At 45.8% G+C, this 16,618-nt stretch overlaps 1 protein-coding gene and 1 long non-coding RNA gene across 2 annotated transcripts in view; one reads left to right on the top strand and one right to left on the bottom strand.

The window, feature by feature from the left end:
- The window catches only part of LOC105105029 (zinc finger protein 548), a 34,796-nt gene extending 27,084 nt beyond the window's left edge, over positions 1 to 7,712 (top strand). Inside the window, exons 6-9 of the transcript XR_010382489.1 lie at positions 3,999 to 4,112; positions 5,732 to 5,842; positions 6,700 to 6,776; positions 7,044 to 7,712. The gene's annotated coding sequence lies outside the window, so the exon portion shown is untranslated. The remainder of the gene's footprint in view (positions 1 to 3,998; positions 4,113 to 5,731; positions 5,843 to 6,699; positions 6,777 to 7,043) is intronic.
- Positions 1 to 16,618, bottom strand: part of LOC135322140 (uncharacterized) — a 31,022-nt gene that overhangs the window by 8,289 nt on the left and 6,115 nt on the right. The window lies entirely within an intron of this gene.

Raw genomic sequence — 16,618 nt, 5'->3', positions numbered from 1 at the left:
AAAGACAATGATTTAAGAAATAAATAATAAATCACGATTTAGAAAGCCATCACCACAGACTAGCCTAGCCAAGTGCCCTGTGTTAGTACAAGGCCAGCTTCATTCCCTCGGATCTCAGACGTCAGTGTCCTTTCAGACTTCACTGAGATCCTAACCTCTTGTCCCCATGGCCAAGAGCTATTTTGGCCACAAACTTTGAATAACTGAATAATGATTGATTTCAGTAATGTCACCGTTTCACAGACATTTCTCTCAGATAATCTCCACTCTCCATGCGTTGTCACTCAGGTGGAATTATATTGACTCCCCAGCAAGGAAAGGAGATCACGTAATCCAATCTTTTATCTCAAGGTTCACACGCTCCCTTTATAATATAGAAAGCTTATACAAGCTTCAGACTGTGTATAGCTCATACAGATATGAGGTGTAACTGTGACCAGAGAGTCACTGTCCAGGCAGAAAATGGCAAGCGGTAAGTCATTCTTCTCTTCAGGTAGGCACATCTTAGCTTGTAGAGAAGAGCAAGGGGGAGGATGTAGTTCAGTGTTAGAGTGGGTGATTAGCATGCACGAGGTCCTGGGTTCAATTCCCAGTACCTCCGTTAAAAATAAAGAAGTAAGCCTTATGACATCCCTCCCCCTCCCCCTTAAAACAGCAGCAAAACTGAATCCCTTTCAAAATGTGGAGTAAAACTCAGCCATAAAAAAATAAAATAATGCCATTTGTAACAACATGGATGGACCTAGAGATCGTCAACCTAAGTGAAGTAAACCAGAAAGAGAGAAAAAAAAAATACCATGTGCTATCACTCGTAATTGAAATTTAAGAAAAGATTTAAGAAAGCGGACACTAATGAACTCATCTGCAAAACAGAAACAGGCTCGCAGACATAGTAACCTATCGTATGGTTATCGGGTGAAAGGGGATGGGAAGGGATGAATTTGGGAGTCTGAAGTTTGCAAATGTTAGCCTCTATATACAAAAACAGATTTTAAAAAAGAGGTTTTCTGTATAGCACGGGGAGTTATAGTCAATATCTTGTAATAACCGTAAGTGAAACAGAATACGAAAAGAGATATATGTATTTATATACCCCCAAAAAAGGAAAGCCTCAGATTTAAAAAAAAAAAAAAAAAAAAGCAACTACCACACGATCCAGCAGTTCCGCTTTCCGGCTTATTCCACTTAGAATGACGATCTCTAGGTCCATCCATCTTCCTCTAGATGTCATTATTGGGTGTTTGAGAGCTGCAAATGTTAGCCACCGTATATAAGGATAGATTTTAAAAGAAGCCGATTTTTTCTGTATAGCACAGGGAAGTATATTCAGTATTTCGTAAAAACCTTTGATGGAAAAGCGTATGAAAACGAATATATGCGTGCATATGCACGACTGGGCCATTGTGCTGTACACCAGAAACTGACATATTGAAACTGACTGTACTTCAATGAAAAAGAAACGTGGAGTAAGAAATACATGTCGGTCCCTGAACGGGACAGGCACTTGCTCTCCATTTTTTCTGAGGGAACCGGAGACACAGCGCATGATCCACCTGCTTCTGGCCGCCCCACATCCCTCCTCTCTTGCCCGCCGTGGTCCTGCCTGTAGTCTTTGCTCTTTTGACCCTAACACGGTGAAACCCATAGATTGAGCCTAAAGCTGCAGCCTGCGAGTGTTTGAAGAGCAACGAGACAAGGTCTGTTCGACGCTAGCTGTGGTTGGATGCACTTTGTGTCTGAGCGACAGTGTGATACCGTGTGTCCATTTACGGTCTTGTTGGTTTCGGGAAGATGGGAAGTACTCCGTCTCTGTCCGTCTCTGTCCGTCTCTGTGGGGAGATGAGCGCAGACTCCTTCCCACGGGAATCTGGGTGCGTCCCCTTGAGAAAGCGCGAAGCCACACCGATTCCCCTGAGCCTGGGAACACTCCTTCCCAGCAGCCGTCCGGGTGCGGCCGGCCCATTCCGGGAGGTGGGGCCGGGAGCGCCTTGAACCACATTACCCGGAAGGCTGTGCGGCGCGCGGGGTCCGTGACGGCTCAGGAGAGAGGCACTTCCGTGCGAGGGGAGGACGTCTGGGCGGGCCTTCCGGCGTGGACGGTGGGCGGGCCTTCTCGGGACGAGCAGCTGTGGAAACGCGGAGCTGTCCGCTGGTCGGGAGCTTCGGGAAGAGGCCGGGACGCGTGAGGTAAGGGAGCGGCGGAGGTGCCGCCGCGCCCGCTGCTCTGAGGCGGGTCTGAGGCTCGGCGTGGCCGTCAGCCGTCAGCCGTCCGTCAGCTGTCGCGGAGCCGGACCCCACCTTGGCCCACAGACGCCGGTGGCGGCTGCCGCACAGGTGAGTCCGATTCAGGGAAACGCCGCGTCCCCTCCCGGCCGTCAGCCGACTCTCCTGCAGTAGTTGTGTTCTTATCAGTGTGCCCTTACGAGGGCCCTTTATTTGTCTTTATATAATTATCCCCCCCAAACCTTGTTTTTCCAAGTTTTGAGATATGACGTGCCTGAAGCAAACAGACAAAAAAGAAAAAAAAAAAGCGCAGAGTTTCCAGGTGCAGTTGAACAATTAGTCTGTATCACCGCCCGGGTCAAGAAATGTGATAGAAATAGGACCCCCAGAAGCCGCCTGTGCAGTCTTTCCAAAAAAGTTAGCCCCATCGCCAGAGTTAACGGATTGTCTGATGTTACAAGTAAGAATTTCCTTGCTTTTCTTGTTGGTTTTGCCATCCATGTGGAAAACAATCCGACGAGTGTCGTTCAGTTTTGCTCATTTGTTTTAAACCATTTCCGTGAATGCAGTCGCTATTACTGTTACGATGTCTTCTTCATTTGCACGCTTTTGTGTGACTTTTATCCGCATATTTCATGACTGTCCATTTTCCTTTTTGTGCAGTAGTCCCTAGTATGAACATATGAGTAAAATGTCTTTATAAACTCTCTCCCGTTGAGAGCTTTTCTTTCTTTGTGTGTTCTGCAGTTACAAACATTGCTACTGTGGTCATACCTGCCGTGTTCCCTGGGTTATATACGAAGCACATACTCGAGGAGCATGTTAAAATGCCCATTGTATTTACTTACTTAAAATAATTTTTACGTAATTGTATTTAAAGGAATTTTTTTTAAGAGGTTGTACTCTTCCAGAAATTTTTATTTGATCAGTCGTCTTTCTCTGGTGATTTTGGAAGAGAAGATAATTAAGATGTTTTAGTAAATACTTGTTTTAAAGGGTAGAAACGAATCATTGTAAGGATGAAAAATCAACAATGCTTCAGAATCCTAACAGGATGTCTAGAACGCAAGGTTATTGTCATGTGTAGGTATGGTTGAGTAGAGGTCGGGTCATATAGCTTGTTTCGTTTCTCTTAAGTTGAGGCAGTCAGAAATGAGGTCCAGTTACCCCAAATTGCTGAAGACCGAGCACTTTTGCTGTGACGTTAGCAACAACCCTTTTATCAGAGATTCATTTTCAGTGTGTGGTCGGTAAACGGTGGTTCAGTTCTCTACCCAGGAGGGAATAGCCTGTAGGAAACTAGAAGCAATCTCTCTAAACGTTTATGGAAATATTTTAATGTCAAAATTTTGGATCAGTATAAAAAGTACACGTTCTTGAATTCTCTTATATAATGTTACAACCATTTCAAGTTGGAATTTAATGTATGGGTTGTGTAAGCTGGAATATCGTATAAAACAGTAACTTTTTAAAAAAAGATTGAAGTACGGTCAGTTTACAACGTTGGGTTAATTTCTGGCGTACGGCAGAATGCTTCAGTCATACGTGAATGTACATGTATTCATTTCCATATTCTTTTTCACCATAGGCTACTACAAGATATTGAATGTAGTTCCCTGTGCCATACAGTATGAACTTCTTGTTTATCTTTTACCTATATCAGTATCTGCAGATTTCCATTTTCCACCCTACCCACCCAGCCACCCACCCACCCGTAACCGTAAGTTTGTTACTCTGTGTCGTAAGTAAGTTTGTCTTTTTTTCTCTTTTTTTAGATTTCATTTATGAGTGATAACATATGGTATTTCTGTTTCTCTTTCTCGCTTGCTTGGAATGACAGTCTCCATCCACGTTGCTGCAAATGGCATTATTTTATTCTTTTTGTAGGGGTGAGTAGTATTCCATTGTATAAATATACCACAGCTTCTTTATCCAGCCATCTGTGGATGGACATTTAGGTTGCTTCCATGTCTTGGCTGTTGTAAATAGTGCTGCTGTGGACATTGGGGTGCATGTATCTTTTTGAATTAGGGTTCCCTCCGGATATATGCCCGGGGCTGGGGGGAGTGTTGCATTATATGGTAAGTGTATTTTTGGACGAAGTTTACTGAGTTCCAATATGTCAACTTTTCGTGCACAGCATAGTATTTCACATACATATATTCATTATGTTCCAGTCACAGAGACATGTATATTAATTTTCATATGTGTTTTCATTGTAGGTTAGTAGAAGATATGAAATACTAATCTGTGTAATTACAGCATTAACTTGTTCTTAATTTATCTCGTATATATTAGTATCCAAACAGGGACAATATAGCTCAGTGGTAGAGTGCATCTTTAGCATGCATGAGGTCCTGAGTTAAATCCGCAGTATGTGTTGTAAATAAATAAATCTTATCTAAATGTAGATGAAGTATTTATTTTCTGCAAATGTCGACCTCTGAACTTATCCCTTCCCACCCCCTTCTCCATAAGTTTGTGTTCTTATGTCTATTTCTGTTATATAAATAAGTTAATTTGTGTCTTGTGTTTTTAGATTCCGCATATAATTCATATTGTATGGCATTTTCCTTTTAGAATGAGTATTATTTTCGTTGCTGAGCAGTATTCCATTTTATAAGTATAGCACAACTTGTTCACCTAGTTATGTGTTGATGGACATTTTTGTTGTTTCTGTTTGTCTTGTAAATATTGCTGGTATGATCACTGGGGTGTATGTATCTGTTGAAAAAGATTAAGGTTCCCTCTGCATAGATGCCCAGGAGTAGGATTGCTGGCTTATATGGCAAGTGTATTTGTAGTTTTGTAAGGAATCTGCATAGTGTTTCCCATAGTGGCTGCAGTTAATTACATTACTACCACCAGTGTATGTGTGTTCCTTTTTCTCCATTTTTGAATTGTGGCCATTCTTAGTAGAATGAAATACTACTTCAGAGCAGTTTTGATTTACATTTCACTGATAATTAGCCATATTTAGCATTTTTATTGTGCCTAATGGCCATTCATATGTTTGGATTTGATTGTTTTAGCTCTTCAAGCTTTGTTAGTCTTGTGTGTTGTATTTGCTCCCTTTTCATTGGTTGTGTTTTTGTAAGACAAAAACTTTTAATATAACCAAAGGAAAATTTGCAAAGGAAGCGTAAGTAGTACTGGCCATGTGTTAAAGCCACGTTTAATGTATGGGAAAAGAAGAATGTATTCTCAGAAAGGGACACAGGGAAGTAGAATAAGGGAATCAAATATAAGTGTCTGCAACAGGCCAGTACAAAAATAAGACTCAAATTTGATTTCTTGCACATGACCTTCCACAACCATAGTCTGGTGCAGCCATTATGGAAAAATAGACTAAAAGTAGACTTCCACTCCTGGGCATGATCCCTTATTCAGCAGTACTCACGGACAAGCCTGACAGAATTTGCACTTCTTTTTCCTGATACCCACTTTACTTTATTGCACGATTTTGTAACATTTGTCTGTTCTCTTTTATGTGGTTGGTTTACTCTAGGGCCTTTAGCACCACCTGAAATATTAAATGGATCACTCAATTAAAGTGACATGACCCTGCTCTTCCTGCTGTTTCCACATTCTGAAGAACCCCTCAATGACCCCTGCACTGGTGAGTATCAGGTGTCCTGGAACTGGTTTTACTTCCATTACAGACTGAGATGTGAAAGGTGTCTTAAGTACAGGGGTTAGTATTCAGGAATGCTTGGAGATGAGGTTGAGATGGGAGTGTTTTAGGCGTTGGAGGGTCTGTTAAGGACAGAGTAAGGGAGTGAGATTCAGGCCTAGAATGGTAGCCCGAATTGGCGTTTTTCGAACAGAGTTGATTTAGATCTGAATAGGCTCCTTCATGCAGAAGAGACTGATGGTTATTAGAAATTGGGTTTTGGCCATGTTCAGTCTCAAGATTCCCAAGTATAAGAGACAAGTGGATGGGTGAACATGTAGAGCTAGAGTGCTGGGGAGGGCTTCACAAAGACAGATAAGGTCCAGTGAGTAATATGCCTGTGGAGGAGGTGTGTGAATGAACTGCCCTGGGGCCCTGGCAGTAGGAGCTTAAGAGAGATGGATCGTCCCAAGTGTGTGTGTCTGGGGACTCAGACTCTTATCTTGCAGGAAAGGGGGGGCCCTGTATAGCAAGCCCAGAGGTTAGATGGCATCTCTGTGTTGTTGCTGAGAGTTGGGCCTAGTGATTAAGGAGGCATGGAGAGAGACTAGGTGCCACTGCCTTCGAAGTTGAGGAGCTCGGGAGAGAGGCTGCTCATGGCCACATCTGTCCCCATCATCACAGGGCCCTCCGACCTTTGAGGATGTGCCTGGGTACTTTTCCAGGAGGAGTGGAGGCTCCAAGACTCCTGTACCATAATGTTATGCTGGAGAACTTGTCCGCTTTGGTCACTACCTGTGAGAACTCCATGTTTGTCTCCCCTCCCCTCATCAGTACTGACTGCTCTCTTGTTCTTCCCTTAGGACTACTTCCATCTTCTAGGTCACATAGTGTTGTCCAATTAGAGCTGGGAGGAGAACAACGGGGACACAGACTCCAGGTACAGCAAGAGGGGCTCATTGAGGATGTGAGATCCTGGCTGGGTTCAGGTCCTATCAGGACCATGTCCTGTGTCCAACTGCCTGGTGAGCCCCCCCTCCCCGTTCCGTGGCATCTTAGAGGCCCAGTACTGCGCAGCAGCCTTTGTCTTAATGCCCCCAGCTCCCTTGTCCTTAACAGTCCCACAGTATGTCAGACACACATTTATGATGGTGCTCCCTCCTTTTCCCAAAATCTACATGCAGTTCACCAGTATCTCTGTTTTCAGGTTGTTGGCAACAAGCAGAGGATGAGAAGACAGCTTATGAGCAGGATGAAGGTGCCACAAATAAAATTTTCAAAGGCAGTTTCCATCTAGCTGAGGACCTGGGAACAACCTCTGGCCGAAAACCGTGTGGGGCAGGTGTGAAACTGCCCCCACGCTGTAAAGTGTTTAAGAGAGACGTGCGTAAGGCTCCATGGTTCCCGCGTCCAAGAAGTCTTTCACATGCCAACATGCCAGGGGGCTGGGAGAGATTCCTCTGGTAGCTCTGGCCTCACCACAGAAGGGCACTGAGTGTGTAAAAGCATTCAGGAACCAACCCACACTTTTCCAACACCAGCTACTCCACTGGAAAACACCTCTTAGAGCGTAGTGAAGGTGAGGTTTTACACTTCGTTCTCACTATCACAGACATGCCTAATGTGACCATGTAGAGAACATTATGAGTATACAGGTTTGTATGCTTAAGTGGATGACTCTTTTTGCCCCGTCAGTAAGTAGTTTTTGTTTCATAAGATGTTCATCGTATTTGCCTACTGGTAATGAATGTGGTAGCTCAGTTTTTTTGAGGGGGTGGGTGGGAGGGAAGGTAATTAAGTTTATTTACATGCAGATACTGAGGATGGAACCCAGGACCCCTTGCACTTGGCTACACCTGTCCCTTTTTATTAGTAACTGAGAAGACAGTAAATCTGTTGGAATTTGACTTTCTTCAGTTGCTGGGTGGAATAAATGGGATAGTCACAACGTGTAGTTTTCATTATTAACATACTCTCAAACTATCACCTGAGCTAAATTCACTTTCACAGGCATACAAAGCTCGGAGACAGAACAGTCTCGCATCCAGATATTTATGGGATAAGAGAAAAAAGCTTGAGCCCTCGTAAGTGTAGTGACCCACACATCAGGGGTGTTATCTACAAGGGTCAGTGAGGAACCTTGTGATAGAGTGCCTAGGCCATGCAGAAAGCCAAGGAGTGTAGGCAGTTTACAAGCATACAACTAAGAGAAGCTCAGGTTTTTTAGGAAGGGTAGTTTTACTTTACTGGTGTGAAAGAACATCACAGACCTGAGTTTTTCAATCTCTAAACCCTTGGGCCGTGCTACTGACGTGACTTCTGGCAGGGGCCTTAGATCTCTATTTCACACGTCGAGAAGAGAAAGGTCACACAGGTGGCTCTTTCTTCCTGACAGGTACCTTTCATCATACTCTGCAACTCATTACCCAACCCCGCCACATTCCTTCTGTTTCTTGGCTTATACTAGTTCCTGGAAGGCCAGCAGTTTAGCATTTTGCCTAGTCTTCCAGTCGCCTTCGTCTATATTAGTAAGATCTCCCTCTGCCTTATTAGGAGACTTGAGTCATCTCAAAATTCCCAAGGTCCAGGAAGAGGACACGGGCATATCCAGGGGACGTTAGTAATCTTAAAAATGTGTTTAACAAGGTATATTCATTGCAGCACTATATACAATAGCCAAGACATGGAAGCAACCTTAATGTCCATCAACGGATGGATGGGTAGATAAACACCGTATATGTACGTAAGACAAATATGCTGTACACCAGAAATTGAGGCGACACTGTAAACTGGCTAGTGCAGTTAAAAAGAAATACATTCATTGCAATCAGGACACATAATGTATCGTGTAAGCAAGTATGACCTTTTCAAAAATTCTAATGCATCAGTTATTAGGGTCCCCTAACTGATAGGATTTGCCACTGGGATCTGAACATGCTGACGATTGTTGGGAAAACAAAATCTTTATCCCAGAAAAATCTCCACAGTCAGGAGAGAAAGAAAAAACGTGACACACTTTACAGAGGATCCACTGAAGAGAATTTAAGGACAGAAAGAAACCTCACTCTTGTCAAGCAAGTAGAGTTTTCAATATAAATCGACCACCTGTCTTTTAGTGAGAGGACTTGACGGCATAATTTGTTTATTCTGAATGTGCCTGGGAATTTGCGGATCGTCTGCTGTAGCTCTTTGCCTTTTATCCAAAACAATCCTAGAATTTCTCACCCATCTGTCTCTCGCGGGACAGGTAGGAGGGGGCCTTCCCCCATGTTTTCTTTCCGAAGAGGTGACGCCAGACTTCAAAAAAAAAAACACTTAGCAGGGGAGGTTAAACTCAAGTGGTAGCGTGACTGCTCAGCATGTACAAGGTTCAATCCCCACTTCTCCAGTTAGGGAAAAAAAAAAACTACCCCCCCCCCAAATGAAGAACAAAATCGATCCTGCAGAAAGGCATTTTTCACTTAAACAGATTTTGGGGGGAGCCCTGGGGACCGTGCTGCAGAGCTAATTTGGGAAGAACAAATGACCACGCCTGGCTCCGGGGCCGCTCCACCGCGCCTTCTAAGGTCTGCAGCCCAGCCCCCAGCGCTGCGCTCCCCGAATGCTTCTGCCTGATCCTGGCGACCCGCGGCAGCTGGTCGCCGCCACGGGTCTCACCAGCGGGCAAAGCCGGTCTCTGGACAAATTCCGCGGAGGCGCCTCCACCCACCGGACTCCACGCGAGACACTCGCGAGCCCGTCACGCCCTCTCCGGACGGACCGGCCGGTTCCCACCTCCGGAGGACCGGCTTCCGGACGCGGACACCGGGCCCCGGTCACTCTCCTTGGCCGGAGAGGCCCCGCGGAGGCTGCTCGGTCCGGCCGGGCGGCCCCCTCACCTGGGCCCCGGAGCTCTGCGTCAGCAACTCCCCATACCCCTGCAGGTCCAATTTCCCGCGAGAGCACATCGCGCAGCCGCTCTGCACGACCGGGATGATCCAGCCCGCGCCGCCGGCCTCCCGGAACTCTGGCTCGGGCAACGCGGCCGAATTGCTCCCCTTGTGAAGGGCTCCGGAGGGACGTGTACGACCTAAAAGTGGACGTCAGGCGGCGCCCGACAACCGATGCGACCGTCAGCGGGACGGGTCCAGACCGCCGGCCGCCCGGATGCCCGACCTCGTCCCAGCCCACCTCCCCGCACGTCTCGCGGCCCTAGGTTACAAACCCATAGCCTGGGACTCCAGAATGTGCGTTTTCTATAGCGGAGCGCTCACTGCTAGTTCTTCGGGCCCCTATAGTCATGAAGGCACGGTCTCGGTTCTCCCTGCTTCCTGACCTCTCATGGGACAGGCCGCCTGTGTTCCCTACTTGGCACGCTGGGCCGCTTATGTCCCTGGCGAATTTCAAATGGCATTAGTCTCGCCGGTCCTCAGTCACCTCCATAAGCTAAAAACCCAGGAGCACATTTTTATACAATTATAAATCTGACAAGAGATTTATTTAGCTTTTTGAAAATTTACACACATCCCAAAAGGACAAAGAAAATTTACAATTAGAAGTTTGCTAAGGGAACATGGATGGACCTGGAGATCGTCATTCTAACAGAAGCCAGAAAGAGAAAGAAAAATGCCATGTATCAGTTATATGTGGAATATTTTAAAAAGGACACAAATGGACAACTTATTTATAACTTAGATGGTTGATTTCTTGAATATATGTAAGCACATTTGACTGTCCTCTATGACTGGATTACTGCATTCTGTTGGTTCTTATTTTGTGGTTGGCTTTATTCCCTTGATAACTTAAGTTTAAGAAGCTAAAGCTTTACACAACATTGTAAAATGATTATAAATCAATAAAAAATGTTTTTAAAAAAGCTAAAGCTTTAGACTGGTCTTAGAAACAATGAACAGTATATATATGTAAATTTTAAAAACGTGCAGTATTTGTATATATGTATTTACAAGCAACATTTTGTATATGTACAGTCAAATTGTAACAATTCTACCTAATAAAATTGAAAAATGAGGAAAAAAAGTTTGCTAAGGGAAATGCTCTAAGAGTGGAGGACGTTCTCTTTACTTTTTTTGCAACACAGATTTTCTTATTCCTAATTTGCTTTCACTCCTACACCTATCCCCCATATTTCCTGTAAACTAGATATTTATGGGATTGGGGATTCAGGTCTAGTCTGGGTGGACAGTTGTGCCATGTGGCACTCCTGGAGATACACAGGTTGTGACCGGTGTGTGATAATGTTCACTAGGCAGCAGTAAGGAAGGAAGAGATGGGGTTAAATCAAAGTGTGCTTTGTTTTGCAGAACTAGTTAAATTGCAGAAAGTTTCAAATACCAGATATTGTGAAAAGGTTACAGCACATCCTAGTGAACACGATAACCCAGTAAGACCAACAACCTAGCCTCTGCCTGCTTGCAGCTCTTGGCAACCTGGAGTCACCCTGTCCCTGCCGGCCCTTTCCTGAATATGCAAGCCCCCCAGGCTTAAAACTTCCCTGGGCCAGTGCTTTGAGAGCTATCTTTTTGTCTCCTTACTTCTCACAAGCAATAAATGCTTCTGCTTTAACTGGACGTACTTGCTGTGTTCACTGGCTCTGCACCCAAGGGAAGGACCCATTAAATCCAGTAACAATAATGACACCTCAGCACAACCCGGAGGCCCCTGCATAGGCATCCTGGGGACACTGTGATGAGGGCAGCATTCTGCATCACCCCCGCCCAGCAAGACTGCACACACACACACGTGCATTATACTGCGTCCACGAAGACAAGATGTGATAGTCCTGAGACACACAGCTGGCATTTACAATGTGCAACAGAGGCTTGTGTGAAATGGAGGGAGGTGCTGAACCACCCCAGCAGGTATGAGGACACAAATGCACAAATGCTCCAGGGACCCCTGTGAGGCAGGTATGGGACAGGGAGGTCCGGAAGCCTGGTGTGTGGATGCACACAGGATCACACAACCACACACATGCAGGTGTGACCAGGTGGTCTCACCCTGGCTTGGAGAAAACCCCCCCTCTTCGCCATCCTAGCCCCAGTCCTGCAGGTCTGACGATGCACTGACGGTGGTCAGAACAGGAGCCTTGTGCACATGTTGCCGCAACCTGGAGCCTCACACAAACACACAGGGACACGTGATGGACGCAGATCAGCCCAAGCAGACAGAGATGGGGTCCTGCCCTCAGGGAGGGAAGGTGATCATCACCAAGCGTGGCAAACATATGGGAACGCAGATACGTGCAATGAAACGATTCTGCTGCTGTGACAGAAACACATCCAGAGTCATGAGCGAGAGAAGGGTGGAATCTTGGAGTCACGGGACAGGTGAGCAGGAGTACTGTGTCCTGGTGTCTGAGAGCTTTGATTCCGGGGATGAAGAGGAATTCAAACCCTTCTGAGCTCTTCTGAGAATCGTGGGGGATGCCATGAACTGTGAGTGGTGCTTCAAATGGAAATGTCACTTGGTCGTGTCAGGTCTCCCCAGGCCTTAGTGTCCTTCTCAGTACAAGTGGGAAGATAGACCTTTGGATGAAAGGTGTAAGGAAAGAAGCAGACAGTAAATAAAAGGTAACATGTTGGAAAACCCAGAGCTGTTGTGTCAAGAATGTTCAGATTAAGACCTGCCACCCACGCAGGGTCAGCAGGTAGCGCCCTCAGCATCTGAGCTCCCACTTTGCAGAAGTGAAAGTCCCCAGGCCATTTTGACTGAAGTGAGGCTTCAATACACTCACACAAAGACAGTACAGTCACAAGGTTAATGAATGACACATCCCAGCACGGGGCACAGTGAGTAGTTAGAAGTGTAGTCCTCTGAGCCGGGGAGAAAGCACCTCTCACGAGGTGGCTGGGGAGGTAGTCACCAATTTTCTTGCAAGCTCAGCAGCAAGCGTACTTGGCTGAACCAATTAGGATTGATGGCTATTTTTGTCATCTTGCTATTCCCTCCTGAAATGCAAATACAAACTAGGGGTCCCCACAAAATCCCTTTTATTCTGGCAGAGCCTAATTCTGACCCCAGTCTGCAGCACACAGCAACTAGAACCCCACGAGTCAATGCCTTTCATGATCAAAAAGAAGTTGATGATCACAATCACTAGCAGTGTCAGGTGGAGACTCCTGGGTTGGGTGACTTAGACGGTGGAACAATCAACCCACCAGTTAAAAGGCAATCAAACATAGCCACTAAGAAGGGAACTCTCCACAAGCTGACTGCAGACGCCAGCTGGAGTCTCCTTTCCCAAAGCTGGGTCATATCCCACCCAAAACAATCAGTGGGGAGGAAATGAGGGACCCCAAAGGTCAAGAGGCTGCTGAGTCCTCCAGATGAAGCGAGCTTCTGCCTCCTCTGAGCACTTTAAGGATGATTCACACACAGAGGTGCCTGCCACGTGTTAGAGGGAAGGCTTTGGTGACAGATACCAGCAGCAACTTCTTTTTCACAAGGACTCCAGGCAGGTCCAAACCTGCAAGGTGTATCATGGAAACTTCCAATATTCCTGGCCCTTCAGAGAACCCCCCTAGGAAGCCTGGATGTATGAGGTTCAATCTCTGGTTGATCTCTTCTTCATGAAGACTTCTCCCTAGGGCTTTGCTCTGTAATTATGTAGCACAAGGACGGAGCACGTTGCCTGCACTCCTAAGATCTGTCTCCAATTTAAGTTTACTAGTGCTGTTTCAGTTTAGGCTAACAGCTGAATAACTTCCAACATTCACTGCACTCACAATACTCTTCTGGGTGTGTAGCTGTTTTGTGAGATTTAACTGTTCCTGATGGGGAAACACGACACACTCACACTTGGGTGGATAAAAGACAGAGTTCTGTGTTACTGAGGGCTTAGAACAAGAGAAGGGCATCAGGCAGGGCCACACAGCAGGCTGTATGGAGGACACAGCGAACAACCTGAAGCTCTAGGGAGCCCTACACACGGCAAGCGGCCTGGGGCCGGCCCAGCTGGAACAACTTCACGGGGCCAGGGCGCAGCAGCAGCTGTCCCGAGCTGCCTGGCACCCTGGCTCTGGGACCTAGGCCCAGAGTGGGAATGCCTGGTAAGGACAATGGCTGGGTGTGGGCCTAGGCCCGCTGCTGCAAATGAGGAAATGCCCAGTGTAAACAGGGGCTCAAAGCTGGGTCAAGACAATATTTTCATAAACCTATGTATCAAACACTGTGGTACTGTCATAAACACAAATATTTAGAACAATGAAACAGGACAGAGTGCCCAGAAATGGAAGCCTGTGTATTTTTGTACACATGACCAAAATGGACAAGAATGTCTACACAATTCAATGGGAAAAGGATGGTCTTTGCAATAAATTGTAGGAAAGTGGATGTCTGCATTCAGATGAATGAAGTTGAACGCTTACCTCACACCATATCCAGAAATGAGCTCAAAATGGATCAAAGACCTAACAGTAAGATGCAAACTCATAAAACTCTTACATGAAAACATAGGGGAAAAGCTTCAAGACACTGGATTTGGAAATAACTTCTTGGCACTGACAAGAAAAGCACAGTGAGAAGCAAAAAGAGAGAAAGTTCCAAACTTCTGGGCAAAGGACACAATCAACAGTGAAAAGGCAACCTACCGAATGGAAGAAAAACACCTGCAAATCATACACTTGATAAGTGGTTAGCATCTAGATTGTATAAAGAACTGCCACAACTCATCAATGAGAAAACAACCTGAAACACAGACACTCTTACAAAGAATACACACAAATGGCCAAGAAGTCCATGATCACTCGTCGTTTGGGAAATGCTGAACAAAACCACAATGAGCTACACTCATTAGGATGCTACTTCTAAGCACGAAACAGAAGATAAAATTATGTTGTTGAGGATGTGGAGACACTGGAACCCTGTGGACCTTTGATGGGAAGACCTAACAGTACAGCTGATAAAGAAAACAGTTCAAAATATTAAAACCAGAATGACCTATGATCCAGCAATTCCCCTACTGGCTATACACCCCAGAAAACTGAAAGCAGGATCTCAAGGAGAGAGAGGTGCAGCCATTCTCACTGCAGCACTCTTTACAACAGCCAAGATACGGAACAAGGGAGGTGTCAGTCAGCAGATGAATGGGTAAAGATGTGGTATACACATACAACGGAGTGCTATTCAGTCTTCAAAAGCAAGGGAATTCTGAAACATGACACATGATAGATGAAACTTGAGATTATGTTCAGTGAAGAAAGCTATTCACAAAAAGGCAAAAACTGATTCTTCTTACATGAGGTAGTCAGGGCAGTCACATTCAAGAGGACAGAGAACAGAACAGGTTGCCAAGAGCTAGGGGAGGAGGAGGAGTCGTCATTACTCAAGGGGACAGTTCCACTTTTGCAAGATGACAGGAGCTCTGCAGAGTCACTGAATGTACCTGACAGTACTGAACTGCGCACTATAGTACTTTAGAAAGCAAGTTTTATGTGTGTGTATTTTAACACAATAAGAAGGGGAAAAAAACCCAAAGTACATAACAGGTACTTCACAGAGCCAATCAGAGCAGACTTTTGGCTGAAGTCTTTTCCCTATTTGTTGCACTCTTAAGATCTCTCTCTGCTGTGAACTTTTTGGAGCCAACTGAATGGCAGATTGGGCTAAAGACGCTCCAACATTCACTGCACTCAGAATGCATTTCTCCAGTACAAGTTCAACAATGTTTAACAAGGCCAGAGTTGCATGTAAAGATGTTCCCATATTCACTGCTCTCCTAAGGCGTTACATCAACATGAACTCGCTGGTGTGTGCTGAGTCTGCAGTTGTACTACAAAAACCGGCCGCGTGAGTTGCACTAGTAAGGCCTTTGTCTAGTGGGATCCATCCAGTGTCTAAGGAGTGTGGAGCTGCAACTAAAGAGTTTCCTACATCGATGCATGCGTGAGGCCTTTCTCCAGCATGAAGTCTCTGATGGATGATGAGTGAGGAGCTGTCCATGAAGGATCTCCCACACTCACTGCACTCATAAGCCCTTTCTCCAGTGTGGATTCCCTGGTGCCCAACTAGTTTGTTTGCAGGTGAAGGCTTTCCCACATTCTCTGCACTCATAAGGCCCTTCTCCAGTGTAGATTTTCTCATGCTCAGTAACTTTGTCTTTGTGGCTGAAAGCTTTTCCACATTCTCTGCACTCAAAAGGCTTTTCACCACTGTGGATTATCTGGTGCTCCACTAGTTTATGTTTGGGGGTGAAGGCTTTCCCACATCTACTGCACTCGTAAGGCCTTTCTCCTGTGTCAACTGTGTCTAATGAGCATGGAGTGGTTCCTAAAGAATTTCCCACATTCACTGCAACCGCAAGGTCTTTCTCCAGTGTGGACTTTCTGGGGACCAACAAGTTGGGACAGTCTAAGGAAGGCCCTCCCACACTCAAAAGGTCTTGGCCTGGTGTGAATTCTCTGGTGCTCACTGACGCCAGGTATTTCTGAAAGAAAATTCCACATTCCAAGTGCTCATAAAGCCCAGCTTCAGTGCAGACTTTCTGGTGCCGATCAACATGTGACTTTCTAAGGAAGGCCTTCCCACACTGCTCACTCTCATAAAGCTCTTCTCCAGGGTGGATCTCCTCATGGTCAACAACCACGCGTTCATGGCCGAAGGCCTTCCCACACTGAGCGCACCTGTAATCACCTTGTCCATCTGGAAAGGCCTCTCCGCCTGTGGTGTCCCTGTGTTGCTTTTCCATGCTGTGTGGCCTCTGCTGCAGGAGAGGGTGGGAGCCCTTCTCACCCTCCCAGCATTTCTCTGCTTATAGATTATTGCTGTGGAGCCCAGGGTGAGGAG

This window comes from Camelus dromedarius, chromosome 9, assembly GCF_036321535.1.
Source record: "Camelus dromedarius isolate mCamDro1 chromosome 9, mCamDro1.pat, whole genome shotgun sequence".
NCBI classification, from domain to species: domain Eukaryota; kingdom Metazoa; phylum Chordata; class Mammalia; order Artiodactyla; family Camelidae; genus Camelus; species Camelus dromedarius.
This window is presented reverse-complemented; position numbering and strand designations above follow the sequence as displayed.